This window comes from Eriocheir sinensis, chromosome 63 (genome assembly GCF_024679095.1).
Source record: "Eriocheir sinensis breed Jianghai 21 chromosome 63, ASM2467909v1, whole genome shotgun sequence".
NCBI classification, from domain to species: Eukaryota; Metazoa; Arthropoda; class Malacostraca; order Decapoda; family Varunidae; genus Eriocheir; species Eriocheir sinensis.
In genome coordinates this window covers 757,112-769,482 of record NC_066571.1, presented here as the reverse complement: position 1 = coordinate 769,482, position 12,371 = coordinate 757,112, and the positions used below count along the sequence as shown (strand labels likewise).

The 12,371-nt window shown below is 40.4% G+C and overlaps 2 long non-coding RNA genes across 2 annotated transcripts; one reads left to right on the top strand and one right to left on the bottom strand.

The window, feature by feature from the left end:
• Positions 1-1,097: 1,097 nt before the first annotated feature.
• Positions 1,098-3,985, top strand: LOC126986807 (uncharacterized). The gene is made up of 4 exons (XR_007739979.1): positions 1,098-1,935; positions 2,058-2,202; positions 2,541-2,661; positions 2,922-3,985. It is a non-coding gene; the product is annotated as an uncharacterized LOC126986807 (long non-coding RNA).
• Positions 3,986-4,472: 487 nt separating this feature from the next.
• Positions 4,473-10,906, bottom strand: LOC126986806 (uncharacterized). Its single transcript, XR_007739978.1, has 5 exons — positions 10,646-10,906; positions 9,453-9,569; positions 5,660-5,795; positions 5,387-5,463; positions 4,473-4,960 (listed from the first exon to the last, which is right to left on the bottom strand). It is a non-coding gene; the product is annotated as an uncharacterized LOC126986806 (long non-coding RNA).
• Positions 10,907-12,371: the final 1,465 nt, after the last annotated feature.

Below are 12,371 nucleotides of genomic sequence, written 5' to 3'. Positions count from 1 at the left end.
TGTGTGCACAAAGTACTTCATAAAGCATAAAAATGCAGCACAGTGAGATGGGTGTACATCTGAATAAATACCGTTCATTGAACAATCTTTACTTAATTATTCATAATTTTCAGAATGATTAAATAGATTTATTTAAAATTGATTTTTTTTTTTTTTTACAGCTAAGGAGACAGTTCAAGGGCGTAAAGAAATAAAATAAAGAGAAAAGCCCGCTACTCACTGCTCCCAAACAGAGGTCAAAGGAATGTCCAAAAAGAGAGGTCAATTTCGGGAGGAGAGATGTCCTGATACCCTCCTCTTGAAAGAGTTCAAGTCGTAGACAGGAGGAAATACAGATGAAGGAAGATTGTTCCAGAGTTTACCAGCGTGAGGGATGAAAGAGTGAAGATGCTGGTTGACTCTTGCATAAGGGGTTTGGACAGTATAGGGATGAGCATGAGTAGAAAGTCTTGTGCAGCGGGGCCGCGGGAGGAGGGGAGGCATGCAGTTAGCAAGTTCAGAAGAGCAGTCAGCATGAAAATATCGATAGAAGATAGAAAGAGAGGCAACATGGCGGCGGAATTTTAGAGGTAGAAGACTATCAGTATGAGGAGAGAGCTGATGAGACGAAGAGCCTTTGACTCCACCCTGTCAAGGAGAGCTGTGTGAGTGGACCCCCCCACACATATGAGATGCATGCTCCATACGATCACTACATAATTATCTATCTATCTATCTATCTATCTATCTATCTATCTATCTATCTATCTATCTATCTATCTATCTATCTATCTATCTATCTATCTATCTATATATATATATATATATATATATATATATATATATATATATATATATATATATATATATATATATATATATATATATATATATATATATATATATATATATATATATATATATATATATATATATATATATATATATATATATATATATATATATATATATATATATATATATATATATATATATATATATATATATATATATATATATATATACTCCCACTCTAAATCATTGAGGTGCAGCTGATTTATCTTAATTGAGGAAGAGATGTTATTACAATAAGTTTGCAAATTTTACTTCTAATAGTAAAGATCATGAGGAAAAAAAAAATGCTTCAAACAATTAAAACATAATGCATTTCAGGACTTGCACAGGGCAGTGTCAGCCGTGTAGTTCAGGACGTGACAGCTGTGTGGAGTGACATAGCTCGACCAGAGATAAAAATGACCTCCGCGATGCATGCATTGAGGGAATCAGCAATAGCTTTTGCAAGAGTTCGGAATTTCCCTCGGGTTATTGGTGCCATTGATTGTAAGATTCAAAATTATTTGGGACTGACGAATGAGCACATATGATATTGGTCTCAGTAAAAGTACAGGAATAGATTTACAATTTGCCTATCGCTAAATAATATTTATTTGCATAATGTTTCTCAATGCCATTAAGGCAACCCATGAAAATGAGGCTGCCTACGTGAACAGGAAGAGGTACCACTCTTTCAAATTCAAGTTGTGTGTGATGCTGCTGGTATGATCATCAGCTATTGTGTCAGATTTCCAGGTAAGTGTTCTTGATGATATCATTTATTGTTAGGCATGTTAATAGTTAAATCACAAACATCCCTTACCTGCTACTGTATTTCTAAAGTTTGATTTTTAGCAAGAATAATTGCAGACTAGCTATTTAGGCAATGGAACTTGAGCATTTGAAGATCGTAAGACTCCACCAGTGTTGGGGACACCAAACATGCTACAGCTCTTCTTTTGAGTCAGAAAATTTTTCCAGTATTAACATGTTCATGTTCGGGAATCCTTTTTTTTATCCTCCCCTTTTTTGCAGGGTCAAATCACGACTCCTTCATCTGACACCACTCCGACCTTTATGAACGCTTTCGCAGGGGCAAGTTTGGGGACTACCTGCTCCTTGGTGCGTATCTGGAAGGATGTTGATGTTCTTGACAAATGTTGCATTACATATGTTACATATATACCTTATCAATAATTATTTAGTGTGTTACAGTAGCTTTCTTCCTCTTGTAATCTTTACAGGCGACAGCGGCTATGCATTAGAGCCATTTTTAATGACTCCAGTCCGCAACCCCACAACAGAACCAGAGGAGCTCTACAACAGGGCCCATACACGGACACGTGTCGTTGTGGAGCAAACCTTTGGAATTCTAAAGATCCGGTTCTGGTGACAAACTTCTTTTCCTTATTCCCAAAACCTATGCATTCACATATGCTGGCCATCCATTAGAACCCAGTGAGAATTAGATTATTAACATGTTACAGAATTAAAGTGATCGGAAAGGCAAATTTAGAAAAAAAAATATTTAGTGTGAAAGTGAGCAGACGCGGGTTCGAATCCCCACGCTACCACCTAGGATTTTTCAGTCACCGCCAAGTGACCTAAGACTACCCACATGCCATATGCGAAGACGTAAAAAAAAAAAAAAAAGACGGTAGTGCTAGGAAGATTTGTATTTCTATTGTCTTTGACTTAGTAATTTTGACAACTAACAATATTTACAGGTGCCTTCACAAATCTGGGGATGCCTTGCAGTATGCTCCCATGAAGTGCCTCAACATCATCACTTCATGTTTACTGCTGCACAACCGCTGTGTCCAGCGGGGTATTCCACTTCCCCAACAGGTACAAATTTATATTTCTGTAAGGTGGAAAGTTAACTTTCAGCCATTCTTTCATGTGCTTCATGTTGGATAAACTTTGTTGAGAACATAGCAACTTAACTTAGTGATAACTTTCAATCATTCAGATTTCTGGCTGCAGCAGTGCAATTGCTATTAATACAGGAGATATAAAAATACAACAGTGTATCAACAGACACATTCAGCAGAGCAAAAGTAATATAGTACTTTGTGAATACTTTTAAGATCTTATTTCCTCCTTAGCTTGAAGTGGATGAGGAAGAACAGGATGCTCCTGCTGCCGTTCTTGGAGCAGCTGCTGGCAGAGGAGCTGGGAGAGCAGTACGTGAAGCAATAATTGCTAATTTCTTTGGGTGAAATGGTGAGGTGTGTATTTCATCGGTCACTCTTGAGTAAAAGCTCAGTAAGTTTGTCACACATGAGCGCCCTTTTCTGGAATCCATACTGTTTACTTGTGATTAAGTTATGCTCTTCTAGAAATCTCGTTCATTGTATCTTTATCACTTTTTCACATATTTTACATACTACACTGGTCAATTATACGGGTCTGTAGTTCAGGGGTTCTTCCTTCCTTCCACTTTTATGTATAGGGACCACTTCGGCCCTCTGCCCGGCCCTCTGCCACTCCTTAGGCACTGTACCAGTTGTTATTGAACATTTAATGATGTCATCGATCGATGTGTGTGTGTGTGTGTGTGTGTGTGTGTGTGTGTGTGTGAGAGAGAGAGAGAGAGAGAGAGAGAGAGAGAGAGAGAGAGAGAGAGAGAGAGATGAATGTATTAAAATATTTGTAAATATTTTTTCTTTTGAGACCTTACTCAAAGTCGGTTAAACATGTGACAATGTTCTGTATTTTAGACTAATTAAAATGCACATAGTGTACAAGTCTCTGTGATTTTTCCTTGTGTGCTTGTGTTTGGGCCCCTGTGAGCATGTTATTGCAGTTTGTCTTCTGGTCAGCCCCTTAACAGTTATTCTGCCAGTCACAATTGATCCCTGACACACACACCAATATTCAAGGAATAAGATTATTTTAAGTTATGGTAAAAAATTATTGAGCAACCCTCACATGTATAAAAATAGTGAATGGCAAAAACCATTAGACTTAAACCAATAATAATAAACTTATTGTAATAGTATAAAAAATATATAATTAGAAACAAAGGAACTAAAAATGAGATCAAAATAAATGCTGCAGAAGGATATCCAGCAGGAAAGGAATGTCAGTCCCATGAGGTTCAGTTTAACCCGGAAGCAGCAGGGATCATGTTTCTTAATGGTACCTCTAAGTAAGAAAAAAAAAAGAAAAAAATCATTACTCACACAGACCATTTCATAATTTATATCTAAGCATTTGTAATCAGTTTATGTATCATCTATTTTGGGGGGTTTAAATCATGGCACAAATTTGGCCCGTCGCTGCTACACGGTAAAACCACAAATTTGGCCCGTCGCTGCTACTGGGCTAATTATACATTTTTAGGCACACTGTTTATGAATTGCATATGTAAGGCTGTTTTTAGTAAAAAAATGTTACCTGAATTACACGGTCGGAAACTATGTCATTGAAGATGCAAAATATGCATTTGATATTTTTCTCTCATTATGCATCATGATGTGCCATTAGAAAATAGCCAGGAAAGAACCGTCCTACGATGAAGATGATGATACCTGTGGTCCGACATCTGTAAATGATGTTAGGACTATACGCAAGGCAGGTAACGTCCTGTTCATAAACATTATACAGGCAAGATAGAAAACATGACGTGCGGAATTTAAAAAATATATAAAATATAACACAACTTGGCAAAAAATAAACTTTAGCTATCTTGTCTTTTAACGTTCATGAATAGGCATCATCCTATTCATTGTATGATGGTTCTCTCTGATTTTTTTTTTATAGTGGCACATCATAATGCACTAAGAGAGAAAAAATATGGAATGATTCCTGTCGTGCTGGATATCCCCCCTCTGTGGCATTGGCTTGACAAGCACCATCAAAGATCTTAAAGTTAATAATGAAAATGATTATATAAACTATTTTTATATAGAAATATTCAAATCTTAATTTATGACAATAATAACTTAAAAAACTACTTTCTAGAACTGATAGCCCCCGTTATGACCATCAATGCCTCGCCTATTTCCCTAAGACTTTGGCCAACATCCTGTACCTGGTTGCCTAACTTCCCCATTTCCGTAAGACCTTGAGCGATATCCCGAAGATGGTTTCCATTCGTCCGTTGCTCCTCCACCAGGTCCTTCAGCAGATCTCGAATTTCCTGTTGGGTAGTAAGGAACTCAGGAACCAGTTGAAACTCGTGACCTGGTTGATTATGCAATTCATTAGGATACATCTGCTATTTGACGAGCATGCTCTGATGAATAGTAATGCCATTTAGTATTCCAAAAGCAATGATGATTGAACAGCAATGGCATTCAATGTTTAAGAAGCTATGCAAAATCACTGGAGTTTACTATCTGCAGATGAGCAAGGCTTGGTGAACAACTAAGTAGACAGGTATTTGACAGCTAGGTAAATATCGACAGTATTTGCTTGATGTTTGAATTACACTTCAGCTTGTAGGATATGTTTGAAAGTAATGACTTTCTATTGAAAAAAAAGCTGGTATCTAAAGAATGAGTAGATGCCTGCTGTGGGAGTTGCTGGTCTACTACCACTTCTACTGGCAGGAAGGGAAGTTGACCTTTGGGTTTTTGGGCACTGGGTCGTCGGGCACTGGATGAGGCCGATGGTGGGGGCTCCTCTCGTGTTGGTTCACTACTAAAAGAAATCAAGGAAAATGTTATTGGTTCACAACACTTGGATTATAGGACTGTTTTTTCTAAAGGACATATATTAGAAAAAGTGAAAACAAATGCATCTGCTGATTAAAAGGCACATATAATGTATATAATTACACAAATATGAACTGGTAAGGATTAATATGAAGCTATGCCAAGGTTCTCAACCAACTGACCTTGTGAGGCCACTCCCTTGAGGTGAACCCAGAGGTGTTCTAACCTCCTCTGACACCTCGATTACTGTCGTACTCATCGAGGGAAACAGGTCATCTTCAACAACACTTGTAGATGAGGAAGGTCCAGCAAAGGCACCTGAAAATAATAATAATAATAATGAGACTATGCCATAGCACCTGGGGAAAAAATGATCAGCTCAAAATGAGTCCTTTTATGTGAAAGGCATGGAGAGGGTAAGCAGTAAGTAGAATAATAAAGAAAAGTGAGGACGAAATCACTGCCTACCTAATGCATTATCATGTGAGTGTTGACTTTTGCTTTAAACTAATTAATTTCGACATTTTTATATAATTAGGGAAATAGGAATGGGAAAATTGCTTAGTTGTCCAAAAAATATGAATCAGCTTCCTGCTAACACACACACACACACACACACACACACACACACACACATATATATATATATATATATATATATATATATATATATATATATATATATATATATATATATATATATATATATATATATATATATATATATATTATTACTGCCAACGCTGAGCTATGTGTGGGATGCATGACCCACTATGACCGAGTGCATGTGTTAGGTTATTAATAAATAATAAATCCATAGTCGTTAAGGCGTTTTAGCGTAAGTGTTGCACAGAAAACGAGATGTCAGTATGGCGAGAGCTGGCATCTTGCCGGCGGCGGTTCGCGGAGCATTGTGGGACCGCCGCCATCTTCCGGGCATCTCCTGCCCAGACTTCGCCGCGAGCACACGTCCCTCTCCAGACCCCGGGTCTTTTCAGTCTTGTAGTATCCGCAAGTCCAGAGTGACTGTATTCAGGCCAGAGAAGCCCGTGGGAGGAGTGAGGACACGGCGGTTGCAAAGGAACGAGAGAGAAGTGAAGAAGGACTCCAGGCCGACCAGAACACGAGGCAGATCAGGGTGTGGCTTTCCCCTTCTCCCCCTACAGCTAAGTAACCATTTGCTTGGATGTTTTAACGTAGATAGCTAGGTTGCTGTGTGCTTGGTTTAATTAATTATTCTTAATTTCCAGCGAGTTTCTTTGTAGCTTTCAATAAACTTAAGAGCAGGTTTTATCTGGCTTTTGATTACCCTATGAGAGATGTGACTGGTCAGATAATTAATAATACTAAGGACTAGAGGGGCTGTGAGTCTCTTTTGTTCAAGGGCACAAAAAAGTAAACATTAATAAAAAAAAGCCCGCTACTTGCTGCTCCTAAAAAGAATCCAAAGAGGTGGCCGAAAGATAGGTCAGTTTCGGGAGGAGAGGTGTCCTGACACCCTCCTCTTGAAAGAGTTCAAGTCGTAGGCAGGAGGAAATACAGATGAAGGAAGATTGTTCCAGAGTTTACCAGCGTGAGGGATGAAAGAGTGAAGATGCAGGTTAACTCTTGCATAAGGGGTTTAGACAGTATAGGGATGAGCATGAGTAGAAAGTCGAGTGCAGCGGGGCCGCGGGAGGGGGGAAGGCATGCAGTTAGCAAGTTCAGAAGAGCAGTCAGCGTGGAAATATCGATAGAAGATAGAAAGAGAGGGAACATTGCGGTGGAATTTAAGAAGTAGAAGACTATCAGTATGAGGAGGAGAGCTGATGAGACGAAGAGCCTTAGCCTCCACTCTGTCCAGAAGAGCTGTGTGGGTGGAGCCCCCCCACACATGAGATGCATACTCCATACGAGGGCGGACAAGGCCCCTGTATATGGACAGCAACTGTGCAGGGGAGAAGAACTGGCGGAGACGGTACAGAACGCCCAGCCTCGAGGAAGCTGATTTAGTAAGAGATGAGATATGAAGTTTCCAGTTGAGATTTTGAGTTAAGGATAGACCGAGGATGTTTAGTGTTGAGGAAGGTGATAGCTGGGTGTTGTCAAAGAATAGGGGATAGTTGTTTGGAAGATTGTGTCGAGTGGATAGGTGGAGAAACTGTGTTTTTGAGGCGTTGAGGGACACCAGGTTCTTCTTGCCCCAATCGGAAATAATAGTAAGGTCTGAGGCTAAGCGTTCTGCAGCCTCCAGCCTTGAGTCGTTAAGTTCCTGAAGGGTGGGTCTTCTATTAAAAGAAGTTGAATAATGCAGAGTGGAATCATCGGCGTAGGAATGGATAGGACAGTTCGTTTTGGAAAGAAGATCATCAATGAACAACAGAAAAAGAGTGGGAGATAAGACAGAACCCTGTGGGACACCACTGTTAATAGATTTAGGGGAAGAACAGTGACCGTCTACCATGGCAGAAATAGAACGATCAGAAAGGAAACTGGAGATAAAGGTACAGAGAGAAGGATAGAAACCGTAGGAGGGTAGTATAGAAAGCAAAGATTTGTGCCAGACCCTATCAAAAGCTTTTGATATGTCCAGCGCAATAGCAAAAGTTTCACCGAAACGGCTAAGAGAGGATGACCAAGAGTCAGTTAAGAAGGCTAGGAGATCACCAGTAGAACGCCCCTTGCGGAACCCATACTGGCGATCAGATAGAAGGTCAGAAGTGGAAAGGTGCTTTTGAATCTTCCGGTTAAGGATTGATTCAAAAGCTTTAGATAGACAAGAAAGTAAAGCAATAGGACGGTAGTTTGAGGGATAGGAGCGGTCACCCTTCTTAGGTACAGGCTGTATGAAGGCATACTTCCAGCAAGAAGGAAAGGTAGATGTTGACAGGCAGAGGCGAAAGAGTTTGACCAGGCAGGGTGAGAGCACGGAGGCACAGTTTTTAAGGACAATAGGAGGCACTCCATCAGGTCCATAAGCCTTCTGAGGATTGAGGCCAGAGAGGGCATAGAAAACATCATTTTGAAGAATCTTTATAACAGGCATAAACTCAATTTTCAGTTATTTTATTTTATATTTTTTTATTCCTGAGAATTTACGGGATTTTCGGAAGTCCAGACCTTTCAAGAACCCCACAATAAATATATATATATATATATATATATATATATATATATATATATATATATATATATATATATATATATATATATATATATATATATATATATATATATATATTCTTCTCAGAAGATTTACCAAAAATATAAGGGTAAAGTTCTACTTTCCTCCACGTCTCACAGCGGTACTTTTCACACTTCTCATCGGTTAGATATCATTATTCTACGTATATTGAATCCCAAAATGCTAAAAAAGCCGCTATCAATTTCTAAAAAGTTGAGTTTTTGGCGGCCGCCTAGGAGAACAATGGAGGGCAGCAGATTTAAACTACTATAACCGAACTTTACGACCTGACAGCTAACATGGGGGGGGAGGGGGGGGCTTCGCTCCCCTCGACCCGACCCCCATATATGTGACTTATTTCTGTGAGGAGGTATTTCTCCCAGCACCGGCTGGACCCCCGCCGCATATGGGTATACTTCGTCGTGCTTTACATGTAGCTTTTGTCAACATTATCCAACCTTTCAAAAATCGCTATCAGCGTTTCTGGCAGTTTGCGGTGCACATATATGGGGCTCAAAATGCATAGAACAATAACATCTAACCGATGAGAAGTGTGAAAAGAAACGGGTAACAAAGTATCCCAGTCCCCAAGTGACACCCCGGGGCGGCCGCAAAAAAACACTAACTTTTTAAAAATCGCTAGCGGCGATTCTAGCATTTTGCGGTGCACATAAATGGGGTTCAAAATGCGTAGAATAATGAGATCTAACCGATGAGAAGTGTGAGAAGTACCGCTGTGAGACGGGGAAGAAAGTAGAATAATACTAATAGAAGTAAGACCTATTATTTGCTATCTTAGCAGAGGTACTTACGTAAAGGCTGGCCCTCACTGTCAGGATAGGGTGCCCCTGTTGCCGCAATGGGTGCCTGCATGCGCAGAAGTACTAGCTCAGCCTCGCTGTACTCCACAGCAGCAGGAGGCCCACTACCTATAGGGAAATGCCAAGTTGTATTAAATTATTGTAATATGCTTTAGAAATTGTTTTATTTCAACCCTTTGCCAGAACACGACTAATCATCAGCAGGAATTTCTTGACGTGTTGAAAAAAAAATTTTGCCATTAAATTCACTAACCAATCACTGCAGCCTAATTTAATCTAAACAAATATAACATGACATCCTGCTGAGGGAGGTACCCTCCTTGATAAGCACCTAGTACCAGTCCTTGTGGCCTTACCCATAATCTCTGGGGTATAGCAAGTCTTTTTAGCACACTGTACCCTAATGATTAATGAGGAATCTGAGCACCAAAAATATATGACTAACCTTTGGCACCCATATCCTTCATATCTGCTGCAGATTTACTCTTCACTTGAGCGTTCATGTCTCTGAACTTTCTCTTAAGTTCTTCAACATTTCTTTTAACGTGGGACACAGCATTTACTCGATCACACACTTCCTCCCAAGCATACCTCTTGGTTGACTCTGCCACCCCAGCCCTCATATCATGCTTGCCCAGTATGACCCGAACCCCATATATGTGACTTATTTCTGTGAGGAGGTATTTCTCCCAGCACCGGCTGGACCCCCGCCGCATATGGGTGTACTTCGTCGTGCTTTACATGTAGCTTTTGTCAACATTATCCAACCTTTCAAAAATCGCTATCGGCGTTTCTGGCAGTTTGCGGTGCACATATATGGGGTTCAAAATGCATAGAACAATGACATCTAACCGATGAGAAGTGTGAAAAGAGACGGGGAACAAAGTATCCCAGTCCCCCAGTGACACCCCGGGGCGGGCCCTCCTCTCCACCTCCTCCACCAGGGCTAACATCTCAGCCTCAGTGAAACGTGGCCGTCTTTGAATATTCCTTGGGGGAGAGGACATTGTAGTGACGACAAAATACAAGGGAATACTGAGTGTGGAGAGGGAAAAACATTGTCCATCCCTATCACCCTTCCCCCTTGATCGCCGATAACATCGCCCCTTTTACTGATAATTCTTGTTTTCGTAGTTTGGATCTCTAACTTCCAGGAATGTGTTCAAAACATTTATTTGACTAACCTGTGCCTTGAATAGGCTTTATTTGTGCAGACAGCTTTGTTTTTCGCCCTGCTGGGACTTCAGGCTGAACTTTCGTTGAAGTTCATCCACGCTCCATTGGACACCGTTCCTCCCACGCCTGCCTCTTGCTTGCTGTCACCACACCCTTCACATCATCATGCTTCCCAGAAATGATGTTTTCCCTCCTCTCCACCTCTTCCATCAAGGCTAGTAGCCGCTGGTGAATGACGGAGTGAGAGGCGACAGTGAAGGGCTGAGAGGGAGAGAGGGGAGGATAGCGACTTATCATTCTCCCCCCCTTGACCGTGTAATCTGAGCCTTGATAACTTCTCCTTTCTACTGTAACGCCTTCTTATTGTCATTTGGTTTACTGTTGTAGTGTTCAGCAGCCTGTTTCTGTAATTTGACTTTATTAAATAGTTTCGGCACTTACCTATGTAAACACAGCTGATACCGTTGCGGGACCTGTGATTCGCCGTGAGTCCGATTATAAGTTTAGCAGGTTTGGAGTTAAAGTCCTTGCTTAACTTGTCTTTTTTACTGGTTTTGTGTCTTACACGGAGCGTGAGATGTGAACTCTATCGAGACGAAATGATGACTGCTCTCGGCAGCCGCACAAGCTATGTGCGTCATCTTTCGTTCATGAGGTTGCCTAGTCACAAAAGGATTTATACAGATAGAAGGAGAAGAAGTGGAAACGGATAGATAGTTAGGATTAATATTTACATGTTTACAATGCTCGGTCAGGCTAGCGTGGCGCCCACGCCACGATGAGAGTAAAACTCTATGTACAAGGATGGCCGGGCAAAATGAGGTATAGAAAGTATGAAGACGAGAAAGGAAGTACACAGTATAAGGGAATGGGAAAAAAAAATAATGAATGGGATACAGGATGATAAGCCCATGAGGGACAAATAGCAGTTAAATGCAGTTAAACAATTGGCACATGGTTACATTACCAAGAGTAATGGTGTCTAAATTAATAAAGATAAGTGCACAAAAAAAAATATTTGTTTGCTAATATCTAAACTCCCGGGAGAATGATTTATTAACTAAATATAACATGAGAAATAATATATAGTAGAAAATATGATCATGATCATGGAATAAATGGTATGGGAATACATACATGGTTAAGTTAAAATATGGAAACAAAAAAATGGTTGTATATGGATATATAGGTGTGTATACAAATGGTAAATAAATACATATCACAGAGGACTTGCATGTTAGTTAGTTATTGTAAAGAAATTATCCTGTCCTCTGGTTATAGATAAATGGCATATGAATACAATTATGCTCAACGGAAAAAAAAAATATTATTGGACAACGGGAATATGGCCTATGCCGTTGCTGGCTGTAAGGGGCGCTGGAGGACGGCTCGACGCAGGAAGGCGTAGCGGCGGTGGAAGACACAGATGAGGAGGGTAGCTAGGATCACAGTGAGCGTCAGTACCGTAGTCAGTGACGCGAGGATGGGGTATACAGTGTCGGGGCGAAGTTCTGGCCAGATGGTGAGAGAGGAAATGGGTTGTAGGGTGATGTTCGGTGCTATGAGTTTGGGTAAGGTGTCTCCTAAAGAGTGTAAGGGTTTGAGTTGTAGGTATGAAAGGTTTGGTTAAGCAATAGATGGTTAGATTGTTTAGTGGTTAGGTTGTGGGATGTGAGACTGCAGGCCTCCAAGATGACAAAGGAGCCGTGGACAGCGGTGTTGCTAGGTCGGGAT